We start from the raw sequence: 15,505 nt of genomic DNA, 5'->3' as shown, positions 1-15,505 counted from the left end.
AGATGTGAGAAAAGCAAGCAGCCTGTTTCCGTAGTGTAGTGGTTATCACGTTCGGCTAACACGCGAAAGGTCCCTGGCGGAAACAATATGAAGCCAGTAAATATTTTGAAACGATATCTATGCTGGATACCATGTGAAACTACGTGCCCATCAAATCAGTTAGGCTTAAAATGTTGTATTCGCAAGTTTTTGAAACTGCAAAATTGGAAGATTGTGTGATCAATTCACTATACTGTTAAATGTATTTTCGAGAAGATGTGAGAAAAGCAAGCAGCCTGTTTCCGTAGTGTAGTGGTTATCACGTTCGCCTAACACGCGAAAGGTCCCTGGTTCGAGCCCAGGCGGAAACAATATGAAGCCAGTAAATATTTTGAAACGATATCTATGCTGGATACCATGTGAAACTAAGTGCCCATAAAGCTAACTTCAAATGTTGTATTCGCAAGTTTTTGAAACTGCAAAATTGGAAGATTGTGTGATCAATTCACTATACTGTTAATTGTATTTTCGAGAAGATGTGAGAAAAGCAAGCAGCCTGTTTCCGTAGTGTAGTGGTTATCACGTTCGGCTAACACGCGAAAGGTCCCTGGCGGAAACAATATGAAGCCAGTAAATATTTTGAAACGATATCTATGCTGGATACCATGTGAAACTACGTGCCCATCAAATCAGTTAGGCTTAAAATGTTGTATTCGCAAGTTTTTGAAACTGCAAAATTGGAAGATTGTGTGATCAATTCACTATACTGTTAAATGTATTTTCGAGAAGATGTGAGAAAAGCAATCAGCCTGTTTCCGTAGTGTAGTGGTTATCACGTTCGCCTAACACGCGAAAGGTCCCTGGTTCGAGCCCAGGCGGAAACAATATGAAGCCAGTAAATATTTTGAAACGATATCTATGCTGGATACCATGTGAAACTAAGTGCCCATAAAGCTAACTTCAAATGTTGTATTCGCAAGTTTTTGAAACTGCAAAATTGGAAGATTGTGTGATCAATTCACTATACTGTTAATTGTATTTTCGAGAAGATGTGAGAAAAGCAAGCAGCCTGTTTCCGTAGTGTAGTGGTTATCACGTTCGGCTAACACGCGAAAGGTCCCTGGCGGAAACAATATGAAGCCAGTAAATATTTTGAAACGATATCTATGCTGGATACCATGTGAAACTACGTGCCCATCAAATCAGTTAGGCTTAAAATGTTGTATTCGCAAGTTTTTGAAACTGCAAAATTGGAAGATTGTGTGATCAATTCACTATACTGTTAAATGTATTTTCGAGAAGATGTGAGAAAAGCAAGCAGCCTGTTTCCGTAGTGTAGTGGTTATCACGTTCGCCTAACACGCGAAAGGTCCCTGGTTCGAGCCCAGGCGGAAACAATATGAAGCCAGTAAATATTTTGAAACGATATCTATGCTGGATACCATGTGAAACTAAGTGCCCATAAAGCTAACTTCTCTTGAACTGCCGTTCTGCAGTGGCGTTAATCAAAGTTATTTGCATTTTAATCCACATTATCAATGTTCCAAGTATAACTTAGCACTATATATGAATAGAGGTGTAATGCACACTAATTTACCTATTGTCTTCAACGACACGTTTCATAAGGTGGTGTTAATTATAAGTAAATTGGAATTTGTTTTCTCCTGCGGCGTCAATTAAAACTAAATGATATTTGTTTTCGCCCGGGTTCGAACCGAGGGCATTTCGCGTGTGAGGCGAACGTGATAACCACTACACTACGAAAACTCGTTACATGAAATCCCAAGAAATCAGTTAGGCTTCAAATGTTGTATTCGCAAGTTTTTGAAACTGCAAAATTGGAAGATTGTGTGATCAATTCACTATACTGTTAATTGTATTTTCGAGAAGATGTGAGAAAAGCAAGCAGCCTGTTTCCGTAGTGTAGTGGTTATCACGTTCGGCTAACACGCGAAAGGTCCCTGGCGGAAACAATATGAAGCCAGTAAATATTTTGAAACGATATCTATGCTGGATACCATGTGAAACTACGTGCCCATCAAATCAGTTAGGCTTAAAATGTTGTATTCGCAAGTTTTTGAAACTGCAAAATTGGAAGATTGTGTGATCAATTCACTATACTGTTAAATGTATTTTCGAGAAGATGTGAGAAAAGCAAGCCGCCTGTTTCCGTAGTGTAGTGGTTATCACGTTCGCCTAACACGCGAAAGGTCCCTGGTTCGAGCCCAGGCGGAAACAATTTGAAGCCAGTAAATATTTTGAAACGATATCTATGCTGGATACCATGTGAAACTAAGTGCCCATAAAGCTAACTTCAAATGTTGTATTCGCAAGTTTTTGAAACTGCAAAATTGGAAGATTGTGTGATCAATTCACTATACTGTTAATTGTATTTTCGAGAAGATGTGAGAAAAGCAAGCAGCCTGTTTCCGTAGTGTAGTGGTTATCACGTTCGGCTAACACGCGAAAGGTCCCTGGCGGAAACAATATGAAGCCAGTAAATATTTTGAAACGATATCTATGCTGGATACCATGTGAAACTACGTGCCCATCAAATCAGTTAGGCTTAAAATGTTGTATTCGCAAGTTTTTGAAACTGCAAAATTGGAAGATTGTGTGATCAATTCACTATACTGTTAAATGTATTTTCGAGAAGATGTGAGAAAAGCAAGCAGCCTGTTTCCGTAGTGTAGTGGTTATCACGTTCGCCTAACACGCGAAAGGTCCCTGGTTCGAGCCCAGGCGGAAACAATATGAAGCCAGTAAATATTTTGAAACGATATCTATGCTGGATACCATGTGAAACTAAGTGCCCATAAAGCTAACTTCTCTTGAACTGCCGTTCTGCAGTGGCGTTAATCAAAGTTATTTGCATTTTAATCCACATTATCAATGTTCCAAGTATAACTTAGCACTATATATGAATAGAGGTGTAATGCACACTAATTTACCTATTGTCTTCAACGACACGTTTCATAAGGTGGTGTTAATTATAAGTAAATTGGAATTTGTTTTCTCCTGCGGCGTCAATTAAAACTAAATGATATTTGTTTTCGCCCGGGTTCGAACCGAGGGCATTTCGCGATGAGGCGAACGTGATAACCACTACACTACGAAAACTCGTTACATGAAATCCCAAAAAATCAGTTAGGCTTCAAATGTTGTATTCGCAAGTTTTTGAAACTGCAAAATTGGAAGATTGTGTGATCAATTCACTATACTGTTAATTGTATTTTCGAGAAGATGTGAGAAAAGCAAGCAGCCTGTTTCCGTAGTGTAGTGGTTATCACGTTCGGCTAACACGCGAAAGGTCCCTGGCGGAAACAATATGAAGCCAGTAAATATTTTGAAACGATATCTATGCTGGATACCATGTGAAACTACGTGCCCATCAAATCAGTTAGGCTTAAAATGTTGTATTCGCAAGTTTTTGAAACTGCAAAATTGGAAGATTGTGTGATCAATTCACTATACTGTTAAATGTATTTTCGAGAAGATGTGAGAAAAGCAAGCAGCCTGTTTCCGTAGTGTAGTGGTTACCACGTTCGCCTAACACGCGAAAGGTCCCTGGTTCGAGCCCAGGCGGAAACAATATGAAGCCAGTAAATATTTTGAAACGATATCTATGCTGGATACCATGTGAAACTACGTTTTTGAAACTGCAAAATTGGAAGATTGTGTGATCAATTCACTATACTGTTAATTGTATTTTCGAGAAGATGTGAGAAAAGCAAGCAGCCTGCTTCGGTAGTGTAGTGGTTATCTCGTTCGCCTAACACTCGAAAGGTCCCTGGTTCGAGCCCAGTCGGAAACAATATGAAGCCAGTAAATATTTTGAAACGATATCTATGCTGGATACCATGTGAAACTACGTGCCCATAAAGCTAACTTCTCTTGAACTGCAGTTCTGTAGTGGCGTTAATCAAAGTTATTTGCATTTTAATCCACGTTATCAATGTTCCAAGTATAACTCAGCACTATACATGAATAGAGGTGTAATGTACACTAATTTATCTACTGTCTTCGACGACACGTTTCATAAGCTGGTGTTAATTATAAGTAAATTGGAATTTGTTTTCTCCTGCGGCGTCAATTAAAACTAAATGATATTTGTTTTCACCCGGGTTCGAACCGGGGGCCTTTCGCGTGTGAGGCGAACGTGATAACCACTACACTACGAAAACTCGTTATATGAAATCCCAAAAAATCAGTTAGGCTTCAAATGTTGTATTCGCAAGTTTTTGAAACTGCAAAATTGGAAGATTGTGTGATCAATTCACTATACTGTTAATTGTATTTTCGAGAAGATGTGAGAAAAGCAAGCAGCCTGTTTCCGTAGTGTAGTGGTTATCACGTTCGGCTAACACGCGAAAGGTCCCTGGCGGAAACAATATGAAGCCAGTAAATATTTTGAAACGATATCTATGCTGGATACCATGTGAAACTACGTGCCCATCAAATCAGTTAGGCTTAAAATGTTGTATTCGCAAGTTTTTGAAACTGCAAAATTGGAAGATTGTGTGATCAATTCACTATACTGTTAAATGTATTTTCGAGAAGATGTGAGAAAAGCAAGCAGCCTGTTTCCGTAGTGTAGTGGTTATCACGTTCGCCTAACACGCGAAAGGTCCCTGGTTCGAGCCCAGGCGGAAACAATATGAAGCCAGTAAATATTTTGAAACGATATCTATGCTGGATACCATGTGAAACTAAGTGCCCATAAAGCTAACTTCTCTTGAACTGCCGTTCTGCAGTGGCGTTAATCAAAGTTATTTGCATTTTAATCCACATTATCAATGTTCCAAGTATAACTTAGCACTATATATGAATAGAGGTGTAATGCACACTAATTTACCTATTGTCTTCAACGACACGTTTCATAAGGTGGTGTTAATTATAAGTAAATTGGAATTTGTTTTCTCCTGCGGCGTCAATTAAAACTAAATGATATTTGTTTTCGCCCGGGTTCGAACCGAGGGCATTTCGCGTGTGAGGCGAACGTGATAACCACTACACTACGAAAACTCGTTACATGAAATCCCAAAAAATCAGTTAGGCTTCAAATGTTGTATTCGCAAGTTTTTGAAACTGCAAAATTGGAAGATTGTGTGATCAATTCACTATACTGTTAATTGTATTTTCGAGAAGATGTGAGAAAAGCAAGCAGCCTGTTTCCGTAGTGTAGTGGTTATCACGTTCGGCTAACACGCGAAAGGTCCCTGGCGGAAACAATATGAAGCCAGTAAATATTTTGAAACGATATCTATGCTGGATACCATGTGAAACTACGTGCCCATCAAATCAGTTAGGCTTCAAATGTTGTATTCGCAAGTTTTTGAAACTGCAAAATTGGAAGATTGTGTGATCAATTCACTATACTGTTAATTGTATTTTCGAGAAGATGTGAGAAAAGTAAGCAGCCTGTTTCCGTAGTGTAGTGGTTATCACGTTCGCCTAACACGCGAAAGGTCCCTGGTTCGAGCCCAGGCGGAAACAATATGAAGCCAGTAAATATTTTGAAACGATATCTATGCTGGATACCATGTGAAACTACGTGCCCATAAAGCTAACTTCTCTTGAACTGCCGTTCTGCAGTGGCGTTAATCAAAGTTATTTGCATTTTAATCCACGTTATCAATGTTCCAAGTATAACTTAGCACTATATATGAATAGAGGTGTAATGTACACTAATTTACCTATTGTCTTCAACGACACGTTTCATAAGGTGGTGTTAATTATAAGTAAATTGGAATTTCTTTTCTCCTGCGGCGTTAATTAAAACTAAATGATTTTTGTTTTCGCCCGGGTTCGAAAAGGGGGCCTTTCGCGTGTGAGGCAAACGTGATAACCACTACACTACGAAAACTCGTTACATGAAATCGCAAAAAATCAGTTAGGCTTCAAATGTTGTATTAGCAAGTTTTTGAAACTGCAAAATTGGAAGATTGTGTGATCAATTCACTATACTGTTAATTGTATTTTCGAGAAGATGTGAGAAAAGCAAGCAGCCTGTTTCGGTAGTGTAGTGGTTATCTCGTTCGCCTAACACTCGAAAGGTCCCTGGTTCGAGCCCAGTCGGAAACAATATGAAGCCAGTAAATATTTTGAAACGATATCTATGCTGGATACCATGTGAAACTACGTGCCCATAAAGCTAACTTCTCTTGAACTGCAGTTCTGTAGTGGCGTTAATCAAAGTTATTTGCATTTTAATCCACGTTATCAATGTTCCAAGTATAACTCAGCACTATACATGAATAGAGGTGTAATGTACACTAATTTATCTAGTGTCTTCGACGACACGTTTCATAAGCTGGTGTTAATTATAAGTAAATTGGAATTTGTTTTCTCCTGCGGCGACAATTAAAACTAAATGATATTTGTTTTCACCCGGGTTCGAACCGGGGGCCTTTCGCGTGTGAGGCGAACGTGATAACCACTACACTACGAAAACTCGTTATATGAAATCCCAAAAAATCAGTTAGGCTTCAAATGTTGTATTCGCAAGTTTTTGAAACTGCAAAATTGGAAGATTGTGTGATCAATTCACTATACTGTTAATTGTATTTTCGAGAAGATGTGAGAAAAGCAAGCAGCCTGTTTCCGTAGTGTAGTGGTTATCACGTTCGGCTAACACGCGAAAGGTCCCTGGCGGAAACAATATGAAGCCAGTAAATATTTTGAAACGATATCTATGCTGGATACCATGTGAAACTACGTGCCCATCAAATCAGTTAGGCTTAAAATGTTGTATTCGCAAGTTTTTGAAACTGCAAAATTGGAAGATTGTGTGATCAATTCACTATACTGTTAAATGTATTTTCGAGAAGATGTGAGAAAAGCAAGCAGCCTGTTTCCGTAGTGTAGTGGTTATCACGTTCGCCTAACACGCGAAAGGTCCCTGGTTCGAGCCCAGGCGGAAACAATATGAAGCCAGTAAATATTTTGAAACGATATCTATGCTGGATACCATGTGAAACTAAGTGCCCATAAAGCTAACTTCTCTTGAACTGCCGTTCTGCAGTGGCGTTAATCAAAGTTATTTGCATTTTAATCCACATTATCAATGTTCCAAGTATAACTTAGCACTATATATGAATAGAGGTGTAATGCACACTAATTTACCTATTGTCTTCAACGACACGTTTCATAAGGTGGTGTTAATTATAAGTAAATTGGAATTTGTTTTCTCCTGCGGCGTCAATTAAAACTAAATGATATTTGTTTTCGCCCGGGTTCGAACCGAGGGCATTTCGCGTGTGAGGCGAACGTGATAACCACTACACTACGAAAACTCGTTACATGAAATCCCAAAAAATCAGTTAGGCTTCAAATGTTGTATTCGCAAGTTTTTGAAACTGCAAAATTGGAAGATTGTGTGATCAATTCACTATACTGTTAATTGTATTTTCGAGAAGATGTGAGAAAAGCAAGCAGCCTGTTTCCGTAGTGTAGTGGTTATCACGTTCGGCTAACACGCGAAAGGTCCCTGGCGGAAACAATATGAAGCCAGTAAATATTTTGAAACGATATCTATGCTGGATACCATGTGAAACTACGTGCCCATCAAATCAGTTAGGCTTAAAATGTTGTATTCGCAAGTTTTTGAAACTGCAAAATTGGAAGATTGTGTGATCAATTCACTATACTGTTAAATGTATTTTCGAGAAGATGTGAGAAAAGCAAGCAGCCTGTTTCCGTAGTGTAGTGGTTATCACGTTCGCCTAACACGCGAAAGGTCCCTGGTTCGAGCCCAGGCGGAAACAATATGAAGCCAGTAAATATTTTGAAACGATATCTATGCTGGATACCATGTGAAACTACGTGCCCATAAAGCTAACTTCTCTTGAACTGCCGTTCTGCAGTGGCGTTAATCAAAGTTATTTGCATTTTAATCCACGTTATCAATGTTCCAAGTATAACTTAGCACTATATATGAATAGAGGTGTAATGTACACTAATTTACCTATTGTCTTCAACGACACGTTTCATAAGGTGGTGTTAATTATAAGTAAATTGGAATTTGTTTTCTCCTGCGGCGTCAATTAAAACTAAATGATATTTGTTTTCGCCCGGGTTCGAACCGAGGGCCTTTCGCGTGTGAGGCGAACGTGATAACCACTACACTACGAAAACTCGTTACATGAAATCCCAAAAAATCAGTTAGGCTTCAAATGTTGTATTCGCAAGTTTTTGAAACTGCAAAATTGGAAGATTGTGTGATCAATTCACTATACTGTTAATTGTATTTTCGAGAAGATGTGAGAAAAGCAAGCAGCCTGTTTCCGTAGTGTAGTGGTTATCACGTTCGGCTAACACGCGAAAGGTCCCTGGCGGAAACAATATGAAGCCAGTAAATATTTTGAAACGATATCTATGCTGGATACCATGTGAAACTACGTGCCCATCAAATCAGTTAGGCTTCAAATGTTGTATTCGCAAGTTTTTGAAACTGCAAAATTGGAAGATTGTGTGATCAATTCACTATACTGATAAATGTATTTTCGAGAAGATGTGAGAAAAGTAAGCAGCCTGTTTCCGTAGTGTAGTGGTTATCACGTTCGCCTAACACGCGAAAGGTCCCTGGTTCGAGCCCAGGCGGAAACAATTTGAAGCCAGTAAATATTTTGAAACGATATCTATGCTGGATTCCATGTGAAACTACGTGCCCATAAAGCTAACTTCTCTTGAACTGCAGTTCTGCAGTGGCGTTAATCAAAGTTATTTGCATTTTAATCCACGTTATCAATGTTCCAAGTATAACTTAGCACTATATATGAATAGAGGTGTAATGTACACTAATTTACCTATTGTCTTCAACGACACGTTTCGTAAGGTGGTGTTAATTATAAGTAAATTGGAATTTGTTTTCTCCTGTGGCGTCAATTAAAACTAAATGATATTTGTTTTCGCCCGGCTTCGAACCGGGGGGCCTTTCGCGTGTGAGGCGAACGTGATAACCACTACACTACGAAAACTCGTTACATGAAATCCCAAAAAATCAGTTAGGTTTCAAATGTTGTATTCGCAAGTTTTTGAAACTGCAAAATTGGAAGATTGTGTGATCAATTCACTATACTGTTAATTGTATTTTCGAGAAGATGTGAGAAAAGTAAGCAGCCTGTTTCCGTAGTGTAGTGGTTATCACGTTCGCCTAACACGCGAAAGGTCCCTGGTTCGAGCCCAGGCGGAAACAATATGAAGCCAGTAAATATTTTGAAACGATATCTATGCTGGATACCATGTGAAACTAGGTGCCCATAAAGCTAACTTCTCTTGAACTGCCGTTCTGCAGTGGCGTTAATCAAAGTTATTTGCATTTTAATCCACGTTATCAATGTTCCAAGTATAACTTAGCACTATATATGAATAGAGGTGTAATGTACACTAATTTACCTATTGTCTTCAACGACACGTTTCGTAAGGTGGTGTTAATTATAAGTAAATTGGAATTTGTTTTCTCCTGTGGCGTCAATTAAAACTAAATGACATTTGTTTTCGCCCGGGTTCGAACCGGGGGCCTTTCGCGTGTGAGGCGAACGTGATAACCACTACACTACGAAAACTCGTTACATGAAATCCCCAAAAATCAGTTAGGCTTCAAATGTTGTATTCGCAAGTTTTTGAAACTGCAAAATTGGAAGATTGTGTGATCAATTCACTATACTGTTAATTGTATTTTCGAGAAGATGTGAGAAAAGTAAGCAGCCTGTTTCCGTAGTGTAGTGGTTATCACGTTCGCCTAACACGCGAAAGGTCCCTGGTTCGAGCCCAGGCGGAAACAATATGAAGCCAGTAAATATTTTGAAACGATATCTATGCTGGATACCATGTGAAACTACGTGCCCATAAAGCTAACTTCTCTTGAACTGCCGTTCTGCAGTGGCGTTAATCAAAGTTATTTGCATTTTAATCCACGTTATCAATGTTCCAAGTATAACTTAGCACTATATATGAATAGAGGTGTAATGTACACTAATTTACCTATTGTCTTCAACGACACGTTTCATAAGGTGGTGTTAATTATAAGTAAATTGGAATTTCTTTTCTACTGCGGCGTTAATTAAAACTAAATGATTTTTGTTTTCGCCCGGGTTCGAAAAGGGGGCCTTTCGCGTGTGAGGCAAACGTGATAACCACTACACTACGAAAACTCGTTACATGAAATCGCAAAAAATCAGTTAGGCTTCAAATGTTGTATTCGCAAGTTTTTGAAACTGCAAAATTGGAAGATTGTGTGATCAATTCACTATACTGTTAATTGTATTTTCGAGAAGATGTGAGAAAAGCAAGCAGCCTGTTTCCGTAGTGTAGTGGTTATCACGTTCGCCTAACACGCGAAAGGTCCCTGGTTCGAGCCCAGGCGGAAACAATATGAAGCCAGTAAATATTTTGAAACGATATCTATGCTGGATACCATGTGAAACTACGTGCCCATAAAGCTAACTTCTCTTGAACTGCCGTTCTGCAGTGGCGTTAATCAAAGTTATTTGCATTTTAATCCACGTTATCAATGTTCCAAGTATAACTTAGCACTATATATGAATAGAGGTGTAATGTACACTAATTTACCTATTGTCTTCAACAACACGTTTCGTAAGGTGGTGTTAATTATAAGTAAATTGGAATTTCTTTTCTCCTGCGGCGTTAATTAAAACTAAATGATTTTTGTTTTCGCCCGGGTTCGAACCGGGGGCCTTTCGCGTGTGAGGCGAACGTGATAACCACTACACTACGAAAACTCGTTACATGAAATCGCAAAAAATCAGTTAGGCTTCAAATGTTGTATTCGCAAGTTTTTGAAACTGCAAAATTGGAAGATTGTGTGATCAATTCACTATACTGTTAATTGTATTTTCGAGAACATGTGAGAAAAGCAAGCAGCCTGTTTCCGTAGTGTAGTGGTTATCACGTTCGCCTAACACGTGAAAGGTCCCTGGTTCGAGCCCAGGCGGAAACAATATGAAGCCAGTAAATATTTTGAAACGATATCTATGCTGGATACCATGTGAAACTACGTGCCCACAAAGCTAACTTCTCTTGAACTGCAGTTCTGCAGTGGCGTTCATCAAAGTTATTTGCATTTTAATCCACGTTATCAATGTTCCAAGTATAACTTAGCACTATATATGAATAGAGGTGTAATGTACACTAATTTACCTATTGTCTTCAACGATACGTTTCGTAAGGTGGTGTTAATTATAAGTAAATTGGAATTTGTTTTCTCCTGTGGCGTCAATTAAAACTAAATGACATTTGTTTTCGCCCGGGTTCGAACCGGGGGCCTTTCGCGTGTGAGGCGAACGTGATAACCACTACACTACGAAAACTCGTTACATGAAAATCCCAAAAATCAGTTAGGCTTCAAATGTTGTATTCGCAAGTTTTTGAAACTGCAAAATTGGAAGATTGTGTGATCAATTCACTATACTGTTAATTGTATTTTCGAGAAGATGTGAGAAAAGTAAGCAGCCTGTTTCCGTAGTGTAGTGGTTATCACGTTCGCCTAACACGCGAAAGGTCCCTGGTTCGAGCCCAGGCGGAAACAATATGAAGCCAGTAAATATTTTGAAACGATATCTATGCTGGATACCATGTGAAACTACGTGCCCATAAAGCTAACTTCTCTTGAACTGCCGTTCTGCAGTGGCGTTAATCAAAGTTATTTGCATTTTAATCCACGTTATCAATGTTCCAAGTATAACTTAGCACTATATATGAATAGAGGTGTAATGTACACTAATTTACCTATTGTCTTCAACGACACGTTTCGTAAGGTGGTGTTAATTATAAGTAAATTGGAATTTGTTTTCTCCTGTGGCGTCAATTAAAACTAATTGATATTTGTTTTCGCACGGGTTCGAACCGGGGGCCTTTCGCGTGTGAGGCGAACGTGATAACCACTACACTACGAAAACTCGTTACATGAAATCCCCAAAAATCAGTTAGGCTTCAAATGTTGTATTCGCAAGTTTTTGAAACTGCAAAATTGGAAGATTGTGTGATCAATTCACTATACTGTTAATTGTATTTTCGAGAAGATGTGAGAAAAGTAAGCAGCCTGTTTCCGTAGTGTAGTGGTTATCACGTTCGCCTAACACGCGAAAGGTCCCTGGTTCGAGCCCAGGCGGAAACAATATGAAGCCAGTAAATATTTTGAAACGATATCTATGCTGGATACCATGTGAAACTACGTGCCCATAAAGCTAACTTCTCTTGAACTGCCGTTCTGCAGTGGCGTTAATCAAAGTTATTTGCATTTTAATCCACGTTATCAATGTTCCAAGTATAACTTAGCACTATATATGAATAGAGGTGTAATGTACACTAATTTACCTATTGTCTTCAACGACACGTTTCGTAAGGTGGTGTTAATTATAAGTAAATTGGAATTTGTTTTCTCCTGTGGCGTCAATTAAAACTAAATGATATTTGTTTTCGCCCGGGTTCGAACCGGGGGCCTTTCGCGAGTGAGGCGAACGTGATAACCACTACACTACGAAAACTCGTTACATGAAATCTCAAAAAATCAGTTAGGCTTCAAATGTTGTATTCGCAAGTTTTTGAAACTGCAAAATTGGAAGATTGTGTGATCAATTCACTATACTGTTAATTGTATTTTCGAGAAGATGTGAGAAAAGCAAGCAGCCTGTTTCCGTAGTGTAGTGGTTATCACGTTCGCCTAACACGCGAAAGGTTCCTGGTTCGAGCCCAAGCGGAAACAATATGAAGCCAGTAAATATTTTGAAACGATATCTATGCTGGATACCATGTGAAACTACGTGCCCATAAAGCTAACTTCTCTTGAACTGCCGTTCTGCAGTGGCGTTAATCAAAGTTATTTGCATTTTAATCCACGTTATCAATGTTCCAAGTATAACTTAGCACTATATATGAATAGAGGTGTAATGTACACTAATTTACCTATTGTCTTCAACGACACGTTTCATAAGGTGGTGTTAATTATAAGTAAATTGGAATTTCTTTTCTCCTGCGGCGTTAATTAAAACTAAATGATTTTTGTTTACGCCCGGGTTCGAAAAGGGGGCCTTTCGCGTGTGAGGCAAACGTGATAACCACTACATTACGAAAACTCGTTACATGAAATCGCAAAAAATCAGTTAGGCTTCAAATGTTGTATTCGTAAATTTTTGAAACTGCAAAATTGGAAGATTGTGTGATCAATTCACTATACTGTTAATTGTATTTTCGAGAACATGTGAGAAAAGCAAGCAGCCTGTTTCCGTAGTGTAGTGGTTATCACGTTCGCCTAACACGTGAAAGGTCCCTAGTTCGAGCCCAGGCGGAAACAATATGAAGCCAGTAAATATTTTGAAACGATATCTATGCTGGATACCATGTGAAACCACGTGCCTATAAAGCTAAATTCTCTTGAACTGCAGTTATGCAGTGGCGTTAATCAAAGTTATTTGCATTTTAATCCACGTTATCAATGTTCCAAGTATAACTTAGCACTATATATGAATAGAGGTGTAATGTACACTAATTTATCTAGTGTCTTCAACGACACGTTTCATAAGGTGGTGTTAATTATAAGTAAATTGGAATTTGTTTTCTCCTGCGGCGTCAATTAAAACTAAATGATTTTTGTTTTCGCCCGGGTTCGAAAAGAGGGCCTTTCGCGTGTGAGGCAAACGTGATAACCACTACACTACGAAAACTCGTTACATGAAATCGCAAAAAATCAGTTAGGCTTCAAATGTTGTATTCGCAAGTTTTTGAAACTGCAAAATTGGAAGATTGTGTGATCAATTCACTATACTGTTAATTGTATTTTCGAGAAGATGTGAGAAAAGCAAGCAGCCTGTTTCCGTAGTGTAGTGGTTATCACGTTCGCCTAACACGCGAAAGGTCCCTGGTTCGAGCCCAGGCGGAAGCAATATGAAGCCAGTAAATATTTTGAAACGATATCTATGCTGGATACCATGTGAAACTACGTGCCCATAAAGCTAACTTCTCTTGAACTGCCGTTCTGCAGTGGCGTTAATCAAAGTTATTTGCATTTTAATCCACGTTATCAATGTTCCAAGTATAACTTAGCACTATATATGAATAGAGGTGTAATGTACACTAATTTACCTATTGTCTTCAACGACACGTTTCGTAAGGTGGTGTTAATTATAAGTAAATTGGAATTTGTTTTCTCCTGTGGCGTCAATTAAAACTAAATGATATTTGTTTTCGCCCGGGTTCGAACCGGGGGCCTTTCGCGTGTGAGGCGAACGTGATAACCACTACACTACGAAAACTCGTTACATGAAATCCCAAAAAATCAGTTAGGCTTCAAATGTTGTATTCGCAAGTTTTTGAAACTGCAAAATTGGAAGATTGTGTGATCAATTCACTATACTGTTAATTGTATTTTCGAGAAGATGTGAGAAAAGCAAGCAGCCTGTTTCCGTAGTGTAGTGGTTATCACGTTCGGCTAACACGCGAAAGGTCCCTGGCGGAAACAATATGAAGCCAGTAAATATTTTGAAACGATATCTATGCTGGATACCATGTGAAACTACGTGCCCACAAAGCTAACTTCTCTTGAACTGCAGTTCTGCAGTGGCGTTCATCAAAGTTATTTGCATTTTAATCCACGTTATCAATGTTCCAAGTATAACTTAGCACTATATATGAATAGAGGTGTAATGTACACTAATTTATCTAGTGTCTTCAACGACACGTTTCGTAAGGTGGTGTTAATTATAAGTAAATTGGAATTTGTTTTCTCCTGCGGCGTCAATTAAGACTAAATAATTTTTGTTTTCGCCCGGGTTCGAACCGGAGGCCTTTCGCGTGTGAGGCAAACGTGATAACCACTACACTACGAAAACTCGTTACATAAAATCGCAAAAAATCAGTTAGGCTTCAAATGTTGTATTCGCAAGTTTTTGAAACTGCAAAATTGGAAGATTGTGTGATCAATTCACTACACTGTTAATTGTATTTTCGAGAAGATGTGAGAAAAGCAAGCAGCCTGTTTCCGTAGTGTAGTGGTTATCACGTTCGCCTAACACGCGAAAGGTCCCTGGTTCGAGCCCAAGCGGAAACAATATGAAGCCAGTAAATATTTTGAAACGATATCTATGCTGGATACCATGTGAAACTACGTGCCCATAAAGCTAACTTCTCTTGAACTGCCGTTCTGCAGTGGCGTTAATCAAAGTTATTTGCATTTTAATCCACGTTATCAATGTTCCAAGTATAACTTAGCACTATATATGAATAGAGGTGTAATGTACACTAATTTACCTATTGTCTTCAACGACACGTTTCATAAGGTGGTGTTAATTATAAGTAAATTGGAATTTCTTTTCTCCTGCGGCGTTAATTAAAACTAAATGATTTTTGTTTTCGCCCGGGTTCGAAAAGGGGGCCTTTCGCGTGTGAGGCAAACGTGATAACCACTACACTACGAAAACTCGTTACATGAAATCGCAAAAAATCAGTTAGGCTTCAAATGTTGTATTCGCAAGTTTTTGAAACTGCAAAATTGGAAGATTGTGTGATCAAT

General features: G+C 38.7%; 35 non-coding genes across 35 annotated transcripts; 21 read left to right on the top strand and 14 right to left on the bottom strand.

Annotated features, from left to right (window-relative positions):
- Positions 1–277: 277 nt before the first annotated feature.
- TRNAV-AAC (transfer RNA valine (anticodon AAC)) lies at positions 278–350 on the top strand. The gene has a single exon. It is a non-coding gene; the product is annotated as a tRNA-Val (tRNA).
- Positions 351–790: 440 nt separating this feature from the next.
- TRNAV-AAC (transfer RNA valine (anticodon AAC)) lies at positions 791–863 on the top strand. The gene has a single exon. It is a non-coding gene; the product is annotated as a tRNA-Val (tRNA).
- Positions 864–1,303: 440 nt separating this feature from the next.
- Positions 1,304–1,376, top strand: TRNAV-AAC (transfer RNA valine (anticodon AAC)). Its single transcript has one exon. It is a non-coding gene; the product is annotated as a tRNA-Val (tRNA).
- Positions 1,377–1,673: 297 nt separating this feature from the next.
- On the bottom strand, positions 1,674–1,746 carry TRNAV-CAC (transfer RNA valine (anticodon CAC)). The gene has a single exon. It is a non-coding gene; the product is annotated as a tRNA-Val (tRNA).
- A 398-nt stretch (positions 1,747–2,144) lies between these two features.
- TRNAV-AAC (transfer RNA valine (anticodon AAC)) lies at positions 2,145–2,217 on the top strand. Its single transcript has one exon. It is a non-coding gene; the product is annotated as a tRNA-Val (tRNA).
- A 440-nt stretch (positions 2,218–2,657) lies between these two features.
- Positions 2,658–2,730, top strand: TRNAV-AAC (transfer RNA valine (anticodon AAC)). The gene has a single exon. It is a non-coding gene; the product is annotated as a tRNA-Val (tRNA).
- Positions 2,731–3,497: 767 nt separating this feature from the next.
- On the top strand, positions 3,498–3,570 carry TRNAV-AAC (transfer RNA valine (anticodon AAC)). Its single transcript has one exon. It is a non-coding gene; the product is annotated as a tRNA-Val (tRNA).
- A 520-nt stretch (positions 3,571–4,090) lies between these two features.
- TRNAV-CAC (transfer RNA valine (anticodon CAC)) lies at positions 4,091–4,163 on the bottom strand. The gene has a single exon. It is a non-coding gene; the product is annotated as a tRNA-Val (tRNA).
- A 398-nt stretch (positions 4,164–4,561) lies between these two features.
- Positions 4,562–4,634, top strand: TRNAV-AAC (transfer RNA valine (anticodon AAC)). The gene has a single exon. It is a non-coding gene; the product is annotated as a tRNA-Val (tRNA).
- A 297-nt stretch (positions 4,635–4,931) lies between these two features.
- TRNAV-CAC (transfer RNA valine (anticodon CAC)) lies at positions 4,932–5,004 on the bottom strand. The gene has a single exon. It is a non-coding gene; the product is annotated as a tRNA-Val (tRNA).
- A 398-nt stretch (positions 5,005–5,402) lies between these two features.
- Positions 5,403–5,475, top strand: TRNAV-AAC (transfer RNA valine (anticodon AAC)). The gene has a single exon. It is a non-coding gene; the product is annotated as a tRNA-Val (tRNA).
- An 885-nt stretch (positions 5,476–6,360) lies between these two features.
- Positions 6,361–6,433, bottom strand: TRNAV-CAC (transfer RNA valine (anticodon CAC)). Its single transcript has one exon. It is a non-coding gene; the product is annotated as a tRNA-Val (tRNA).
- A 398-nt stretch (positions 6,434–6,831) lies between these two features.
- On the top strand, positions 6,832–6,904 carry TRNAV-AAC (transfer RNA valine (anticodon AAC)). Its single transcript has one exon. It is a non-coding gene; the product is annotated as a tRNA-Val (tRNA).
- Positions 6,905–7,201: 297 nt separating this feature from the next.
- On the bottom strand, positions 7,202–7,274 carry TRNAV-CAC (transfer RNA valine (anticodon CAC)). The gene has a single exon. It is a non-coding gene; the product is annotated as a tRNA-Val (tRNA).
- Positions 7,275–7,672: 398 nt separating this feature from the next.
- Positions 7,673–7,745, top strand: TRNAV-AAC (transfer RNA valine (anticodon AAC)). The gene has a single exon. It is a non-coding gene; the product is annotated as a tRNA-Val (tRNA).
- A 297-nt stretch (positions 7,746–8,042) lies between these two features.
- Positions 8,043–8,115, bottom strand: TRNAV-CAC (transfer RNA valine (anticodon CAC)). The gene has a single exon. It is a non-coding gene; the product is annotated as a tRNA-Val (tRNA).
- A 398-nt stretch (positions 8,116–8,513) lies between these two features.
- Positions 8,514–8,586, top strand: TRNAV-AAC (transfer RNA valine (anticodon AAC)). Its single transcript has one exon. It is a non-coding gene; the product is annotated as a tRNA-Val (tRNA).
- Positions 8,587–8,883: 297 nt separating this feature from the next.
- On the bottom strand, positions 8,884–8,957 carry TRNAV-CAC (transfer RNA valine (anticodon CAC)). The gene has a single exon. It is a non-coding gene; the product is annotated as a tRNA-Val (tRNA).
- A 145-nt stretch (positions 8,958–9,102) lies between these two features.
- TRNAV-AAC (transfer RNA valine (anticodon AAC)) lies at positions 9,103–9,175 on the top strand. Its single transcript has one exon. It is a non-coding gene; the product is annotated as a tRNA-Val (tRNA).
- A 297-nt stretch (positions 9,176–9,472) lies between these two features.
- On the bottom strand, positions 9,473–9,545 carry TRNAV-CAC (transfer RNA valine (anticodon CAC)). The gene has a single exon. It is a non-coding gene; the product is annotated as a tRNA-Val (tRNA).
- Positions 9,546–9,690: 145 nt separating this feature from the next.
- TRNAV-AAC (transfer RNA valine (anticodon AAC)) lies at positions 9,691–9,763 on the top strand. The gene has a single exon. It is a non-coding gene; the product is annotated as a tRNA-Val (tRNA).
- A 515-nt stretch (positions 9,764–10,278) lies between these two features.
- On the top strand, positions 10,279–10,351 carry TRNAV-AAC (transfer RNA valine (anticodon AAC)). The gene has a single exon. It is a non-coding gene; the product is annotated as a tRNA-Val (tRNA).
- Positions 10,352–10,648: 297 nt separating this feature from the next.
- On the bottom strand, positions 10,649–10,721 carry TRNAV-CAC (transfer RNA valine (anticodon CAC)). The gene has a single exon. It is a non-coding gene; the product is annotated as a tRNA-Val (tRNA).
- A 145-nt stretch (positions 10,722–10,866) lies between these two features.
- On the top strand, positions 10,867–10,939 carry TRNAV-AAC (transfer RNA valine (anticodon AAC)). Its single transcript has one exon. It is a non-coding gene; the product is annotated as a tRNA-Val (tRNA).
- A 297-nt stretch (positions 10,940–11,236) lies between these two features.
- TRNAV-CAC (transfer RNA valine (anticodon CAC)) lies at positions 11,237–11,309 on the bottom strand. The gene has a single exon. It is a non-coding gene; the product is annotated as a tRNA-Val (tRNA).
- A 145-nt stretch (positions 11,310–11,454) lies between these two features.
- TRNAV-AAC (transfer RNA valine (anticodon AAC)) lies at positions 11,455–11,527 on the top strand. The gene has a single exon. It is a non-coding gene; the product is annotated as a tRNA-Val (tRNA).
- Positions 11,528–11,824: 297 nt separating this feature from the next.
- On the bottom strand, positions 11,825–11,897 carry TRNAV-CAC (transfer RNA valine (anticodon CAC)). The gene has a single exon. It is a non-coding gene; the product is annotated as a tRNA-Val (tRNA).
- Positions 11,898–12,042: 145 nt separating this feature from the next.
- On the top strand, positions 12,043–12,115 carry TRNAV-AAC (transfer RNA valine (anticodon AAC)). The gene has a single exon. It is a non-coding gene; the product is annotated as a tRNA-Val (tRNA).
- A 297-nt stretch (positions 12,116–12,412) lies between these two features.
- On the bottom strand, positions 12,413–12,485 carry TRNAV-CAC (transfer RNA valine (anticodon CAC)). The gene has a single exon. It is a non-coding gene; the product is annotated as a tRNA-Val (tRNA).
- A 145-nt stretch (positions 12,486–12,630) lies between these two features.
- TRNAV-AAC (transfer RNA valine (anticodon AAC)) lies at positions 12,631–12,703 on the top strand. The gene has a single exon. It is a non-coding gene; the product is annotated as a tRNA-Val (tRNA).
- Positions 12,704–13,218: 515 nt separating this feature from the next.
- On the top strand, positions 13,219–13,291 carry TRNAV-AAC (transfer RNA valine (anticodon AAC)). Its single transcript has one exon. It is a non-coding gene; the product is annotated as a tRNA-Val (tRNA).
- Positions 13,292–13,806: 515 nt separating this feature from the next.
- Positions 13,807–13,879, top strand: TRNAV-AAC (transfer RNA valine (anticodon AAC)). The gene has a single exon. It is a non-coding gene; the product is annotated as a tRNA-Val (tRNA).
- A 297-nt stretch (positions 13,880–14,176) lies between these two features.
- On the bottom strand, positions 14,177–14,249 carry TRNAV-CAC (transfer RNA valine (anticodon CAC)). The gene has a single exon. It is a non-coding gene; the product is annotated as a tRNA-Val (tRNA).
- Positions 14,250–14,752: 503 nt separating this feature from the next.
- TRNAV-CAC (transfer RNA valine (anticodon CAC)) lies at positions 14,753–14,825 on the bottom strand. The gene has a single exon. It is a non-coding gene; the product is annotated as a tRNA-Val (tRNA).
- Positions 14,826–14,970: 145 nt separating this feature from the next.
- TRNAV-AAC (transfer RNA valine (anticodon AAC)) lies at positions 14,971–15,043 on the top strand. The gene has a single exon. It is a non-coding gene; the product is annotated as a tRNA-Val (tRNA).
- Positions 15,044–15,505: the final 462 nt, after the last annotated feature.

Source organism: Saccoglossus kowalevskii, chromosome 19, assembly GCF_978046115.1.
Source record: "Saccoglossus kowalevskii chromosome 19, keSacKowa6.1, whole genome shotgun sequence".
NCBI classification, from domain to species: domain Eukaryota; kingdom Metazoa; phylum Hemichordata; class Enteropneusta; family Harrimaniidae; genus Saccoglossus; species Saccoglossus kowalevskii.
This window is presented reverse-complemented; position numbering and strand designations above follow the sequence as displayed.